The sequence below is a fragment of the Podarcis filfolensis genome (genome assembly GCF_964270895.1).
Source record: "Podarcis filfolensis genome assembly, chromosome: 3".
In the NCBI taxonomy this organism is placed as follows: domain Eukaryota; kingdom Metazoa; phylum Chordata; class Lepidosauria; order Squamata; family Lacertidae; genus Podarcis; species Podarcis filfolensis.
In genome coordinates, this window is record NC_139606.1 from 8497253 (window position 1) to 8514090 (window position 16838).

General features: G+C 45.6%; 1 protein-coding gene and 1 long non-coding RNA gene across 2 annotated transcripts in view; both read right to left on the reverse strand.

Moving 5' to 3' along the window:
* Positions 1-16838, reverse strand: part of COG6 (component of oligomeric golgi complex 6) — a 74682-nt gene that overhangs the window by 18202 nt on the left and 39642 nt on the right. The window lies entirely within an intron of this gene.
* LOC310759535 overlaps positions 12319-16838 on the reverse strand; it is an 89121-nt gene continuing 84601 nt past the window's right edge. The window contains exon 3 of the long non-coding RNA XR_014546387.1: positions 12319-12341. This is a non-coding gene — a long non-coding RNA (uncharacterized lncRNA). The remainder of the gene's footprint in view (positions 12342-16838) is intronic.

Consider the following 16838-nt stretch of genomic DNA (forward strand, 5'->3'; position numbering starts at 1 on the left):
GAAGATCAGACTCTATGGATAGATCTCCGGGCGATTAGCAGGGGATGGCCAGGGGAATCTGGATCTTGGCTGTTTTGACAACAGGAATAGCAAAGTGTCTTCTTCATTTTCTTGCTAAAATGGACAGTGGAAATGAAGAAAGTTTGGGGAGACAGCAGGAGCGGGGGCGGGGGGGCGGGGCGGACATTCAATTCAGTTCACATTTAACTTTCAGTTCACTTTTAAATCGGTTTCAAACTTTCCAAAACAACCTAAGAACCAAAGCACAGCCATCTTTCAAAATTCACATTTACCTGAATTTTGAGGTGTTGTTATTGAACCAAGTAGTGGTTACAAAAATGCATACATCAGGGGAAAGCGTGCATAAAAATGAATATATTGCTTTAAATAACAATCGAAAATGCATTATATCAAGGAAAATGACTTTCAAAAATGTGTCAAAACTGCATCCAAAAATGTGTTTGTTAGAAGAAATCTACACTAAAATGCTAATGAATTTTTATGAGAATTTTTTTTTAATTGAAATTGCTGGTAGTGAAAACGTATTTCCAGGCTGTGAATACACTCACAGGCAACCTGTTGCTTAATTCTAAGTGTGAATCTGCCAGGCTGAGTCACCATTTTACATCTGGTTCTGGTTGTTGGTCCTCAGGGTTAGTTCTAGTAACAACCACAACACCCCATCAAGGCTGCCTGTAGACCTGTGGCTGTCCAGAGATGTTATTAGACTCCATCTGGACCATAAAGAAGGCTGATCGCCGAAGAATTGATGCTTTTGAATTCTGGTGCTGGAGGAGACTCTTGAGAGTCCCATGGACTGCAAGAAGATCAAACCTATCCATTCTTAAGGAAATCAGCCCTGAGTGCTCACTGGAAGGACAGATCCTGAAGCTGAGGCTCCAATACTTTGGCCACTTCATGAGAAGAGAAGATTCCCTGGAAAAGACCCTGATGTTGGGAAAGATGGAGGGCACAAGGAGAAGGGGACGACAGAGGATGAGATGGTTGGACAGTGTTCTCGAAGTTACAAACATGAGTCTGACCAAACTGCGGGAGGCGGTGGAAGACAGGAGTGCCTGGCATGCTCTGGTCCATGGGGTCACGAAGAGTCGGACACGACTAAATGACTAAACAACAACAGCAACCCATAATCTCTGGCCACTGGCCAGGTTGGGTGGAACTGATGCAAGTTCCAATTCCTATCCCTGCTCAAGCCTAAAGTCTTCCCACCCAAACAGTTTCTCCCCTCAATAGGGAAATCTTTAGAGAACAGAACTGGTACACTCCTTGATTCTGATGACTGACTAGCTACATGGTGACTTATGAATTAACTGAATTTTAGTCTCAAATAGCAAAATTCATAGGAAGGCTAATGCTGGTTTTAGCCTTTGGCTCAGTCATGAGGAGAAACACTGTGGTACATATTCACTGCAACTGCCTTTGCATTGTGCATTAATTTACTTCCTTGGCTACGTCACTGTTAGCAATCTTTAACAACAAACAACTGTGCTAATATATTTAGAAACAGGTTACAAACCCAAATGACTTTCCTCTTCCCCTACATTGGCTCCCAGTACGTTTCCGAGCACAATTCAAAGTGTTGGTGCTGACCTTTAAAGCCCTAAACGGCCTCGGTCCAGTATATCTGAAGGAGCATCTCCTCCCCCATTGTTCTGCCCGGACACTGAGGTCCAGCTCCGAGGGCCTTCTGGCGATTCCCTCACTGCGAGAGGCCAAGTTACAGGGAACCAGGCAGAGGGTCTTCTCGGTAGTGGCGCCCGCCCTGTGGAACGCCCTCCCATCAGATGTCAAAGCGATAAACAACTACCTGACATTCAGAAGACATCTGGGTATGTTTTTAATATGTGACATTTTAGTGTATTTTTCATCTTTGTTGGAAGCCGCCCAGAGTGGCTGGGGAAACCCAGCCAGATGGGCGGGGTACAAATAATAAATTATTATTATTATTATTATTTTTACTCTTCACCCCCTCTTCCTTTTCACACACCCATAACTGTGGTCACATAGAACTGAAGGAATATAACCCCAGGGACAGCCTAAAATAACCAGGTCTCAAGAGATCTGTTAAAGGCAAATAGGAAACAAACACCCCTTTCCTGATGCTATCTATGGAAATTCAAGAATAGGACTAGTTGCACATTATAGAGAGTCGATGATTTGTTAAAGCTTAAGAATAAGGGCTATTCTTCTAACCACTCATCAGCGGAGGCTTCAGATTAGTTCTTCTAGAGCAAGGGTTCCCAAGCTTTCTTCCCTCAGGGCTCACTTGAGGCAGCTGAAAATTACTACAGCCCACCAGTCACAAAACGTTGGTGCAGAGGCAGAGCTAACCACAAAATGGAGGCGGATAGGGGTGTTATGTACTGAAGTTCTCACCCTGGGCCAGCAGGGGGATACTGTAGATAGTTTTCACTCAGGTCCACATATGCAAATAAGGGATTGAAAGTGACGTTCAGTGATTGGATAGTTTCAGAAAGTTGTTACAGTTGCGTTGTACTGGAGCTCTATATAAGCAGGCTGGCTGAACCTTTCAGTTCAGTTCTGTTCTGGCCTGTGAATAAACAAGAGCTGTTTGAAGAATCGCTGTCGTCTGATGTGTTCACCCACAACTTAACAGGGGCATTTTGGCGTAATCAGCGGGCAGTTAGCATCTTCTACTTCTAACTAATCCAGCTTTGGAAATGGTTGAAGTCCTTGCCACAGCATTTCCCTTGTGGCACAGAGTTTTCCTCAAGCTAACAACAGACCTTTTTGGGAAGGCATTGCAACAGTCCCTACCCCACTTTAAGCAGAATTTGCTGGTCCAAAGTGAAGAAAGCGTTTTCTTCTATATTTTCCCTTCCCACCCTGACATGCCTCCCACAAGTACAGTGGTACCTCGGGTTAAGAACTTAATTCGTTTTGGAGGTCTGTTCTTAACCTGAAACTGTTCTTAACCTGAGGTACCACTTTAGCTAATGGGGCCTCCTGCTGCTACCACGCCGCCGAAGCACGATTTCTGTTCTCATCCTGAAGCAAAGTTCTTAACCTGAGGTAATATTTCTGGGTTAGCGGAGTCTGTAACCTGAAGCGTCTGTAACCTGAAGCGTCTGTAACCCAAGGTACCACTGTAATGCCTTGAGTCCTGCCCATGCCAATACAGTGGTACCTTGGGTTAAGAACGTAATTCGTTTTGGAGGTCCGTTCTTAACCTGAAACTGTTCTTAACCTGAGGTACCACTTTAGCTAATGGGGCCTCCTGCCGCTGCACAATTTCTGTACTCATCCTGAAGCAAAGTTCTTAACCTGAGGTACTATTTCTGGGTTAGCGGAGTCTGTAACCTGAAGCGTATGTAACCCGAGGTACCACTGTTGTTGTTTTTTACCCATCGCCTGTAATTCCTTCTCCCCTTCTTCTTTCACTCTGACCTTGTACTATTCCCCTTCACACTGCCAGTTTCATCTCTCCTTTTAACTCACTTCTTTCTCTAACATTCCTCTCACATCCCTTTCCTTTCTATTCCCAGTTTATAGAACAGAAGCTTATTATTCATACTACTCACTTTCAGATTTCCTGCTTGCCTGCCTCCCCTGCTTACTCCTCTTCCAGCCACCTTTACTCACAATGCAAGGAGTTGCTGGTCCTGGCATCCGTCCAGCCCAAAAGGCTACGGCATGTCTATGGGGAGTGGCAGGCAAGGGAGGAGGCACGGGGCAGGCTGGGGCACTGAGGATAACCTGAAAGTGGTCCAAGGACCACTGATGGAGTCTGACTCACTGTCTGAGAAAAAGTCATCCAGGCTGAACCAATAGGGAATGATCCTTCTGGGGTGCTTGTGCTTCAGGCTTGTAGCCTTCATTTAAGTTGGTTGCTGAAAGGTTCCTGCCTCTTAAGGTTGCCATATTTCAAAAAATGTTGAGCTTTTTTTATGGAAACCACCCAAATTTGTGGAGGTTTTTTAAAAAGTTGTTGTTGTTTGTTGTCAGGGCTGCCCAAGGTCCCAGCTCACAAAGGACCAACGCTGCTTCGTTGTTAAGTACGAAAGTCTTTATTGAAGTTCAGTTTCACTTCCAGAGCCGCAGCGCGCAGCTCTACGTCTCAACTGTCAGACCGCTGATGCTCCGTCTGAGTCTCCTCCCCCCTGACACCAATTTAAGACTCTAGCCTTACTCCACCTCTTCCTCAGTTCCTTCCGCCTCTGGTTCCGCCTGTCCGTCGGGGTCTCGCCCTTTCTAGCCTCTTCTGACGCTGAGTCCCCTGAGCCTTCCCCCTCCCTCCGGCGGGCTTTAGGAGCTGGTTCCCCATCCGGGTCTCCTGCTGTTCCCCGCGCTTGTACATTTGAACTTGGCGCGCGCGCCCAGCCGGTAACTTTTCTCCTGACCGTTTCACTGCTGCTGCTGTCACTGCTTCCCCCTCTGGGGGGGCTAGCTGCAACTGACCTCCCCTCCGTTGGAGGCGTGGTCAGCCCTGACTCACTCTCTCTCCCCTCTGGAGGAGACGCTGGCCCTGACACATGTGACTCTTCCCCCCCACTACGCTCTGGTGGGGAAACTGGTCCCGATCCCCCACTGCTACTTTGGGGTTCCCCTCTGGCTCCTTGTTTCTGGTGCGTCCCCCCTGGGACCCCCCTTGCCCTGACCATCGGCGCCCCCTTCTGGGAATCTTCTGATTCGCTGGAGAAGCTCATGGAATCTCTTGGGCCACTGTCATACTCCCCTACGCTGCCCTCGGATTCTTCCCCTTCGCTCTCCAATTCCTCTCTCCCCAGTGCTCCTGCTCCTGATTCCCTGACATTTGTGTTTCTGTTTTTTTACAAAAACACGATTTTTTGATTGACGTCTAAGATCCAGGACAAAGCACCAGCACCTTACTGCAATGAGCTCTACGTGGGGCTACCTTTGAAGGTGATCCGGAAACTGCAATTAATCCAGAATGTGGCAGCTAGACTGGTGACTGGGAGTGGCCGCTGGGACCACATAACACCGGTCCTGAGAGATCTGCATTGGCTCCCAGTATGTTTCCGAGCACAATTCAAAGTGTTGGTGCTGACCTTTAAAGCCCTAAACGGCCTCAGTCCTGTATACCTGAAGGAGCGTCTCCACCCCCATCGTTCAGCCTGGACACTGAGATCCAGTGCCAAGGGCCTTCTGGCGGTTCCCTCACTGCGAGAAGTGAGGTTACAGGGAACCAGGCAGAGGGCCTTCTAGGTATTGGCGCCCGCCCTGTAGAACGCCCTCCCATCAGATGTGAAGGAAATAAGCAGCTATCCTATCTTTAAAAGACATCTGAAGGCAGCCCTGTTTAGGGAAGTTTTTAATATTGAATGCTGTATTGTTTTTAACACTTGATTGGGAGCCGCCCAGAGTGGCTGGGGAAACTCAGCCAGATGGGCGGGGTATTAATTAATTAATTTATTATTATTATTATTATTATTATTATTATTATTATTTTGGAAATTCCCCCCCCCCCAGATGCCAAATCCGCCTTTGAAATCCTGGTAATGTTGGGAAAATCCGGATGTATGGCAGCCTTACTGCCTCTGCTATGAACACCAAGGGGAATCCTGGCCTATGCAAACTGCAACCAGTGCTTCTGTAATCGGTTAAACTATTATCTGCTGTTATCTATGTGGGTCAGGTGCAGGATGTCTTGAAACACCTTGTTTACCTTGGAACATTTGCTTCTTGCCATTAAGGGTCACGTCACTTGTGTGGCAATGCTTATATCTACCAATGAAACTACTATCGTATTTTTTATTTGTACATTAGAGGGCCTCCTCTTTCAGAGGAAGTTTTAGGGTAGTGCGACCGGTTCAGGCGCTCTGAGCACTGGCCCTACAGGGGGCGCCACAACAATGATGCAGAACAGAGTGCAAGAGGCGGCGGTGTGTGTGTGTGTGTGTGTGTGTGTCACAGAGTGTGCCACTGAAATTTGAGAACCAAAAACTGACCCACTACAGTGATGCCTTCTGAGTTCATTCACTGAAAGAGACATAGGGCTAGACTATTTTCAGAGCTGTCCACTTTATCAGGAAATCCACAAGTGCATATATTATTCTACTACAACGTGGTACTCCCAGATCCTTGGGTCGTGAATCTGCTGCTTGTTGCGAGCTACAGTGTAAATAAACCATTTTGCTCCTGGATTGGTTTTAATGAAGAGTGGGTTATAAATCATGCAAATGAAACAGACATTGCTTCTTTCAAAGAGGGGCTCAGCTCCGTGGTACAGTGGTACCTTGGGTTCCGAAAGCATCAACTTTCTTTTCGTTTAATGAAATGCCTTGCTGAAATACATCCTAATATTATTTCTACATTTTTATGTCTTTATAACACAAAGGCACAGTTCACACGTAACATCAGACTCTGATTTAGTGCTAGTTGGATGAACTTCAGCAAGTTGAAGCAGAACATCAGATTCATGTACTCCCCTTGCCTTCTCTACCCCCCCTCGCCCCCGCCCCCCCCAGATAAAATAGCTGGGAGAAGAATCTCTGGAAAGTTTGGTTTCACTTTCAAGAATCTGAACTTAGCATTACATTCAAGGGATCCTGGTTTAAAGAATAATACAGTGGTACCTCTGGTTACGTACTTAATTCGTTCCGGAGGTCCGTTCTTAACCTGAAACTGTTCTTAACCTGAAGCACCACTTTAGCTAATGGGGCCTCCCACTGCTGCCGTGCCACTGCTGCGCGATTTCTGTTTTCACCCTGAAGCGAAGTTCTTAACCCGAGGTACTATTTCTGGGTTAGCGGAGTCTGTAACCTGAAGCGTCTGTAACCCGAGGTACCACTGTAGTTTCAACCATCTAACCTTTGCTGCCAATGCCAGAAAGTACTGAAAACCACAGAAAGAAGTTTGCTGTATTATGTAAATAAATAAGTGCTTCTAACTTGGTCACTTTGCTCCTGATGCTCATAGAATCACAGCGCTGAAGGGGACCAAGAGAATCATCTAGTCCAGGCATAGGCAAACTAGGCCCTCCAGATGTTTTGGGACTACAATTCCCATCATCCCTGACCGCTGGTCCTGTTAGCTAGGGATCATGGGCGTTGTAGTCCCAAAACATCTGGAGGGCCGAGTTTGCCTATGCCTGATCTAGTCCAACCCCCCTGAAATGCAAGAATCTTTTGCCCAATGTGGGGTCAAAGCTACAACCTTGAGATTAAGAGTCACATCGTTCTACCGACTGAGCTATCTGGTAGTTTAGTAGGAAATTAACATACAAAGTACATTATACTGGGGTGAAACGCTTGCAAAAAAGTGAGTATTAGGCAATTCATAACAAAATGTGGGTAAATGTAAAGGTAAAGGGACCCCTGACCGTTAGGTCCAGTCGCGGATGACTCTGGGGTTGTGGCGCTCATGTGGCCAGCATGGCAAGCCAGAGCAGTGCACGGAAACACTGTTTACCTTCCCGCCAGAGGGGTATCTATTTATCTACTTGCACTTTGACGTGCTTTCGAACTGCTAGGTTGGCAGGAGCTGGGACCGAGCAAGCGGAGCTCACCCCGTCGCGGGGATTCGAACTGCCAACCTTCTGATCGGCAAGCCCTAGGCTCTGTGGTTTAGACCACAGCGCCACCCGCGTCCCATAAAATGTGGGTAACACACACTGAAATTCTCATAAACTTCCATGTGGATTTTAAAAAATGCAAACTGACGCAGAATTGGGGCAGACTGAACTGGGAGAAACCAAAATTGACAGAATCAGTTTCGTTTTGTGCTTCTATGTGGTGCAGAGGCAAAGCAGGAAAACCTCTGCATTTCAGATTGGCAGCAAGCACACTATGACTGAAATGTGAAGGAACAAGTCTGCTAACCTAAAGCAGCCAGTCCAGACAAACTAGGAAATGTGGCTAAACTCTCAGAACAACTTGATCCGGTACAGTCAGCAATATTTACAAACAACCCGGGAATTTAGAATGTGCCAGAAACATTTCTATCAACTATGACTTCAACACAAGGGTCACAGGATCAAAAAAAGTTCAGGCTGGCAAGGTCACAGTCGCCCACTGTTACCTTGGGGGCAGGGCCCTTAATAAAGTCAGTTTCTAAAATGAAATGCGGCTGGCCTCAAGGGGAGGTTTTATAAAAACTGATAGGACGAACTTTCAATGGATGTCCTTTCGCAAAGTGGTTCTGCAATGGTGAAGCAAGGCCCATGTTTCAGGTTTGAGCCATGGAACTGAAAAAAGGTTCCGAAGTTTGAAGCCGGGTCTGATTTCCCCCTCAATTTTTTATTGGAAGAAAAGAGAATAAAGGAAGGAAGGAAGGAAGGAAGGAAGGAAGGAAGGAAGGAAGGAGCGAGCAACAACAAAAATTGCCAGCTGACATTAGCCATAGTATTCCATCTACTCTGATTTAAACATATATAGGTCCGATCCCTTCCTGTATCCAGACCATAGTATGCCACCGGCGAAGATATAACTAATGCATTTTATTTTAAAAATTGAAATACAAGGTGGGTTACGTTCTGGGCGCCTGCATGCATAACTGAAATTGTGCAAAGTGGGGAACACCCTCTAAAAAGCCTTCAAACACCCATGTTTTTTTTCCTGCTCTCTAGCGCTCTCTCTCTCACACTCTCCGCAATCCAGACCAAAATATCTGGAGTTGAAACTCTGGGGCCTAATGGAGGCCGGAGGACATGCAGGAAAGCGGCTGCAGCTCTCTCTCGCCATTTCTGGGGCTGAATTAAAATATTTATTTTCCGGCACCACGCAGATAAGCAGTTGTGCACGAGTCTATCACGTGTAACTGAGGGGGACACACCTGTATTTCTATATTGCAATTCCACTAGGCTCTACAATACAATTAAAAATCAAACAGAACACTTAAGTATGTCAAAGCCAGACACAGCATCAGGAAAACCGATGGCGTGCTGCCTCCAAATGAGCTTTGAAATAAAGGTAAATGGACCCCTGACCATTAGGTCCAGTCATGGCCGACTTTGGGGTTGCGGCGCTCATCTCGCTTTATCGGCCCAGGGAGCCGGCAAACAGCTTCCGGGTCATGAGGCCAGTATGATGAAGCCGCTTCTGGAGAACCAGACCAGCGCACGGAAACGCTGTTTACCTTCCCGCCGGAGTGGTACCTATTTATCTACTTGCACTTTGACATGCTTTCGAACTGCTAGGTGGGCAGGAGCAGGGACTGAGCAACGGGAGCTCACCCCGTCGCAGGGATTCAAACCGCCAACCTTCTGATCAGCAAGTCCTAGGTGCTGTGGTTTAACCCAGGGCCTTAATCTGCAGCCTGAACTTTGCTGAGAGGAGCTAAGAACATTTCCCTAGGAAGAGAATACTGGAATTTAGGTGCCAACCTAGAAAAGGCCCTGACCTGTGGTGCCCTCAGATGACAGAGGGCCCCAGAAGATGACCTAGTTCTTATATAGGAAAAGGCAGTCCTTGTGGTATCCTGGCCCCTGACCAGGCGGCAGCGCATAGATTCCAGATTACTCAGACTAGAGATTTGTTGACATTCTGCAGAGGAAGATGATGAAACTGCAAACTGTCAACTAGCTTTACGAAATGTAAATACTCCTTGCATATGATCAGTGAGATCCCGCACTGCTCAGTCTATGGCTATTTGTGTAGGAAGGAACAGCCTGTCTCCCACAAATAATGTAAAACTCTGATCTGCACAGCTGAATACAATATTCTGTCCTTACATTATACTGTAAACACGGCTGCTGTATAGGACGTGGCTGAACAGGAATCAAAGGCGGAAAAGGGCTTTTCGTTGCGATTCAATTAACGCCTCCACGCCTGTTCTGATTTCTGCAAATCTTGTTAATTTAGTGTTTCATTTTAAGAATTTGGAGGCACTGCCCTGCCCTGCTGTACCATTCCTGAGAAGGAGCAGGGCGCTCCAAGGAAAGCCAGATATTTATCTTGTTGCAAAACTTTAAATGGCCCAATAGCAGCAGTGCTGCCTTCTCCAACGTCACATGGTAACAGGCAATTTTCACTGGATCGTCGCTTTTGCACAATGGCTAAAAAAATAATAATGCACTTGTGACCTTTTTTCCAGTGTCTTAAGCAGGGAGGCTGCAGCGCGTTGCCAAAACACATTGTTTGCTTTTCTCGCTAGCCGCTGGTAGCCTCACTTTGCATTGCATTTCTGCAACATATTCCCACTGCTTGCGCCCTAAGCTGCTACCTCCTTATTCTGGGTGCCTTTACGGCGTGCCTTCGGGACACGGCGGCCTTCAAGAAACAGAGATCAGCTTCAAAAACAAATTGAAACAGAATGGGGGCGCGGGGAGGGAGCATTCCAAACCCGCGTTGCTCAACATTGCAGGATCAAAGTTTACGTCTCCTGCCCCTTGAATTCCTGTTTAAATACAACATACGTTTGTCCCCTGAGGATTTGTTTATACTAGAGTTGTGGGTGTGACTTGCTTCTTGCTCCACTGCGAAGTTATTTGTTGAGTTGTAATCATATCAGAAATACATTAACAGGCTGTGTGGTTACTGCATGGTAACCCCATGCCTGTATCTCTGAATGCAATGTGTTTGCCAGGACTGCTTAAAGCTGTTTGATCGCCTAACCGAGGATCACATGTAAATCTTATACATGTATTTATTTTATGGCTTACGTTTGTATCCGGCCCTCCTTAACTCTCTGTGACGAACGGATTTTAACATTGCTAATTTCATTGCGTTTTTGGCGGAGGCTCTGTGATCCGCTTTACGGGCCTGGCATAGCTTAAGAGGCAGAACATACCATATTTTTCGCTCTATAAGACACACTTTTTCCCTCCTAAAAAGTAAGGGGAAATGTGTGCACGTCTTATGGAGCGAATGAAGGCTGTGCAGCTATCCCAGAAGCCAGAACAGCAAGAGGGATTGCTGCGCAGCGATCCCTCTTGCTGTTCTGGCTTCTGGGATTCAGAATATTTTTTTTTCTTGTTTTCCTCCTCCAAAAACTAGGTGTGCCTTATGGTCTGGTGTGTCTTACAGAGCGAAAAATACGTCAGATGACATGAGCTTTCAGAAGTCCAAACACTTTGAAGAGAGGGCTGCCCAATTATTTGAAAGCCTTGTGTAAAGCTGGTTGTGGGAGCCCCAAATTGATCCACATTGCGACTTATTTTCAACCCTACTCGGAAGTATGTCACATGCATGTGCTGAGCCCCTCAAAAGTTGGGCGGAACCCAGCGAGTGTGTTCAGGTGCCAAATTGCTTGGCTGCTTACTGCAGGTACCTTCCCAATTCTGAAGAGGTTCTCTGGCCTCCGTGCTGATGCGGTTCACACAGATGCCTCCCTCCTCCCTCCACGCCACATCACTGTCAAGTTGCGATGGCTACTTCATGCAAATAGACACCAAGATGTTTTCATTAATTCAAGAAGCGTTAGCCCAAGAAAGGTGAAAAACATGTCCACCCCTCAGCCATCTGTGGCAGCACTCTGTAGACAGCAGTGCGTGGAAATGAGATCTGTTCCTTTTTCAGCACAGCATTGGCCCAATTCAGTGTTTCCCAAACTTGGGTCTCTGGCTGTTTTGGGACTACAACTCCCATCACCCCTAGCTAGCAAGATTGGTGGTCAGGGATGATGGGAATTGTAGTCTGAAAAAAAGTTGGAAAAACAGGTTTCGGAAACAGCGGTCTAATTCCTTCAGCCACATACGAACAGCAGGGCAAAGCAGGGAATAATTGGAAGGACGGCTGCTTTGGGGAAATAAGGAAGGAAACTTGTGGCAACAGGCACAGACATTCCAGACATCCTGATTCTATCTGACCCTGGAGATATAATACCAAAAAAAGAGAGAAAAGCTGAATCCACAAAGGGCATGTTGCCAGATTAAGGCTGTTATTAGAAAATATCACTGCAGCAATGAAAGAAGTCCAACTTTCAACAGGTAGAAGTTGGTGGGCTTTAAGGGCAGAAAATGAAAGAATATCATCCAAATTACTGGGGTAGAAAGGAGGGTGGATTCTCTTATGTGTAAACTTCACCCCCCGGTAACAAATTGAGAAAGCACCCCACTCATTAGTGGTCCCACCCCACTTTACTATACTACAGTCAGTAGAGTATTCTCAAGTTCCCATGTTACAGTTAGAACTCGTGATGAAAGCCAGAGAAGGTGCAGACAGAACGCGTTGGCTGAGACAGAACTCAGGCAATTCTTTTCCAGATCTGGAGAACCGACCACATTGCAAAGAATAGGGAGATTAATGCCTTCTGCAGCTATCTCCTGGGGGACAGCCCTTTTCCACACCATTAGAGTTGATGCAGAGCTGAAATCTGACATACTTTGTTCCAATACGGATTTTTGGCACCATCTAGTGACAGGCTGAAAGTAAGACTAACTGTTCCTCAAAGCACTTCAACTCTGTGACACATATGGACAAGTACAGATACTCTGAATGATTTTTGTCAATCACACTACTCACCTGGTTGACAAACATGGCCAAACATCTGGTACAGCGCTGATCTGAGACACCACCGTGCAACATTCTGAAGGCAGCACAATCTTCATGGAGTAAGATACACAAGAACTTTTCACAGGGGTGGTGAATAATGTCCAGCTCCATGTAGACATAAGGAAAGTGTTTGAAGATTGTTGCTGGGATGAGGAGAGCTACTTCTGGTTGTAGCTGGGTAAACAGATAGCTCTCTTGTACGGCCAATCTCTCTCCAGCCAAAGTAGCCTTTGCTACACTCAGCAGGGTGGAGTCAAGTTTTGGTAGATGCAAATGCTGCGGGAAACTGAATTTACTGATGACCCATTTGTAAACAGCACAGGTCCTGTATACCTGAAGGAGCGTCTCCACCCTGATCGTTCAGCCCGGACACTGAGATCCAGCACCGAGGGCCTTCTGGCGGTTCCCTCATTGTGAGAAGTGAGGTTACAGGGAACCAGGCAGAGGGCCTTCTCGGTAGTGGCACCCACCCTGTGGAACGCCCTCCCTTCAGATGTGAAGGAAATAAGCAGCTATCATCTTTTTAAAAGACATCAGAGTGGCTGGGGAAACTCAGCCAGATGGGCAGGGTATAAATAATAAATTATTATTATTATTATTATTATTATTATTATTATTATTATTATTATTATCTTAGCACAGGGTATCTTTAACATTTTGCTCGGGTGGCGCTGTGGGTTAAACCACAGAGCCTAGGACTTGCTGATCAGAAGGTCAGCGGTTCGAATCCCCGCGACGGGGTGAGCTCCCGTTGCTCGGTCCCTGCTCCTGCCAACCTAGCAGTTCGAAAGCACATCAAAGTGCAATTAGATAAATAGGTACCGCTCTGACGGGAACGTAAACAGCATTTCCGTGCGCTGCTCTGGTTTGCCAGAAGCGGCTTAGTCCTGCTGGCCACATGACCCGGAAGCCGTATGCCGGCTCTCTCGGCCAATAAAGCGAGATGAGCGCCGCAACCCCAGAGTCGGCCACGACTGGACATAATGGTCAGGGGTCCCTTTACCTATGCTTTTGTTAAGTTTGAAGCTGTTTTTTCTTTTCCCTCTCGGTTGTTCTTTGGGTGAGATGATGATGTAATTTAGCTACATTTCTCTGGTGTGTCATGGCCAGAGTGGGGAACATGTGGCTCTTCGGATGTTGTTGAACTACAACTCTCATTAACCCTGAAAGTTGGCCATGCTTGCTAGGAATGATGACTCCTGGTTGCTGGCATCCATCTGTCTCAAGAGACAATGGAGCAAAGTCAGGAGCAAAGTCCATCTGTCTCAAGAGACAATGGAACAAAGTCAAACCGCTGGAGAATCACAGTGCCTGCTGTGGCCGCAGAGACTGGTAACTCGTGACTGCTGCTTCCTGCATTGTTTGTGCTGTGTTAGCAGTGCCGAAGTGATCTTTCTGGAGCATAAGCCTGGGCAGTGGACATGGAGGTCCTGTGTAGCGATAGTTTAGCAAAATCTGGAGGGAATAAGGTTCCCCACTGAAGTGATTTCTTGACAAAGCTCAAAGTACATGACTGTAGAAATCATGGCAATTATATAAACGCAGCCAGATCATGAACTGTATTTTCTCTGCAATGAAATGATGTTGGTGCCTTTACATATGGCATAGCGACAAAACATTAGTACAGATCAATAATGGTAAGAGACAAAGACAGAAATTCAGGAGTGGAGCAGAATGTTTCCCGCCCCACCTCTACACAAAACATCTACTCTGGAAACAAATGACTTGGAAGGCAGCGAGTGTGTGTCAAATCTACTTCTACCACACTTCAGGGTGAAGACAGGCAGACATTCTTAATCCAATATGGTTGAAATTAAACAGATCGTTGTTCTCTGGTCTGCTGTAAACAGCAGCTGTGCAAAGCTGGGGAATTCCATGATTCTCACCCAAGGAAATAATTCAGACTCTAACAAAGTGATGATGAATGCTACTTGGAGAGATGTCTCGTTCTGCTTTGCTGATTGCACACAATTTCCATGCCCCAAATCAAGGGCACACCCCGCCCTCGCTGCAATTCCACATATCACCACCTGCAAAGTCAGTAGCAGGGGAAAGCAGCCAAGACGTTGAGGAGGAGACGGAAGCAAACACCCAGCAATTTAAAGTTTCTTCTCCTCTTGGCTGCTCGAGAACAAGGGGGAAAGTTATCAGGAGGGTGAGCCAACAGCGGTGTGCTTTCCTTGCCAGGATCACGAGGGCAACAGAGGTCTGAAAGCAAACTTTTCAAACCATGGGCATCCAAACCAGCGGTCAGAACTGAGAGTTGCTATAGGAATATGGGGGAGAGAATTCGCCATAGCATTAGGCAATCATTCCATTAGCCAAGCATTTCAGCATGACACATGGAATACCCCCTTTTCCTCCCAGCTATGTGCTGTTCTGAAGATTCTGACTCTCCCAAATCCAAGCGGGAGGAGCTTGAGAAGGCGGGGGAAAGCCCTGTTGTGCTAGCAGGAGTCCTTGCACAGGCTTCCACTAGCAGGCCTTGTTAGATGATTCCTACCTCTTATATGTAATGCATCTCATTTAGGTATTAACCAGACCTAACAATGACCTAAGTTAGGTTAAAAACTGGTAATAAGATGGACAATTATGCCAGTCAGCTGCTGGTGGTTGTTTTTTTTAAAAGCAAAGCAGTTACCACCAAGGGATAGGGGAGAAATGAACCTTGCATTTCTGGTTTGCATTTTAATGTGAATAGTTTGCATTTTAATGTTAACCTGCAAAAATGTGGATATTAGGGGGAAAGAGTGTGTAGAATGTCTACAGTAATAAAGTCACATAGAAATACGTTAGGGGAAATTGCAGGCAAATAAAAATGTCTATTTGGAGAAATTCACACTAAGATGATGATGATGATGATGATGATGATGATGATGATAATAATAATAATAATTATTATTTATTATTTATACCCTGCCCATCTGGCTGAGTTTCCCCAGCCACTCTGGGCGGCTCCCAATCAAGTGTTAAAAACAGTACAGCGTTAAATATTAAAAACTTCCTTGAACAGGGCTGCCTCCAGATGTCTTTTAAAGATAGGATAGCTGCTTATTTCCTTCACATCTGATGAATGAATGAATGAATCTGATGATCTGATGAATTTCTGCAGAGACTTTCTAAAACTGAAACTGCAAACCAATGTGGGCAGGTGGTGAACTTGTGAATGGAACAAGAAAGGTGTGAGAAACCAAAACTGATTCATCCATCCCCATCAGCATGTATTTTAATTAGGAATTCCCTCCCCTACTCTCAGCAGCCAGAAGCCTCATAGCCAGACCTTTCAGGGATGAATATGGACCAGTGGTACCAAATCGTTTGGGAAACCACATTAGTAGAAAAGCTAACTGTTATGTGCACCGGCGTGGCTGCTCGAGAGCGAACAGGCTAGAACCCACTGGTCTTTTCAAAGGTTTTATTATCGGTGCAAAAACATTCACAATGTAGGGCGTCTCAATTCCATGTCTTATTCAGTCACTAGCAGAATCTGGGAGTGGGCGGTCCTTAAACTTTCCCCAGCAGAGTAGTCTCTTGACCCCCATCCTACGCCTCCCCTCTCTGTGCCTACTGTGCAGAGAGGGTGTGGGCAAAGGGGGACCTGCCTCCCCCCTGCTTTGTTCATGTTCAGTGCTGTGGCTCCCCCTTGCATCCTCCGAGCCCTGGACCCCTTTCCCACTGGAGGCGTGGCTTCCCTCCTCCGCGGAGGAAGTGCTGCTTCTCACGATCTTTGTTTTGTTTTGTTTTTTTAAGAAATATTTATTAAGATTTTACAAAGACAAATATACAAAAACACATAATAATAAAAGAGAGAAAACAAAAAATAAAAAGATAAATAAAACATACAGAAACAACAAGAAAAATTAAAAACCATTATTTTTCATAACATAAAACTCGTTTGCTTGTTTCTTTGACTTCCTCACACCTCCCCTTCTTGTATTCCCATTTAAATAATCAAATCAGCAAATCCTTACCCTCTTTCATTTATCTTGTCTCTATAGCTTAACGTTTTATAACTCAATATTATCAATTCATTCATATATTATCAATTCATTTTTGCATATTCTTATTAACTTTGTTGCCAATACCACTTATTTCCAATCCAACACCATTTTAGTTATTTTTAGTTATTTTTTTTTTTACCTAATTTTTACCTAGTTATTTTTAGTTATTTTTTTTTTTACCTAATTATACCCTTCTTCCATATTCTTAAAGCATTACAGCTGGAAACCACTTAATTTCTATCCAACATCATTCTAACATTCATTAATTTTGCAATATTTCTGTAAATAGTCTTTAAATTTCTTCCAATCTTCTTCCACCGCCTCTTCTCCCTGGTCCCGGATTCTGCCAGTCATTTCTGCCAGTCCCATGTAGTCCATCACCTTCATCTGCCATTCTTCCAAA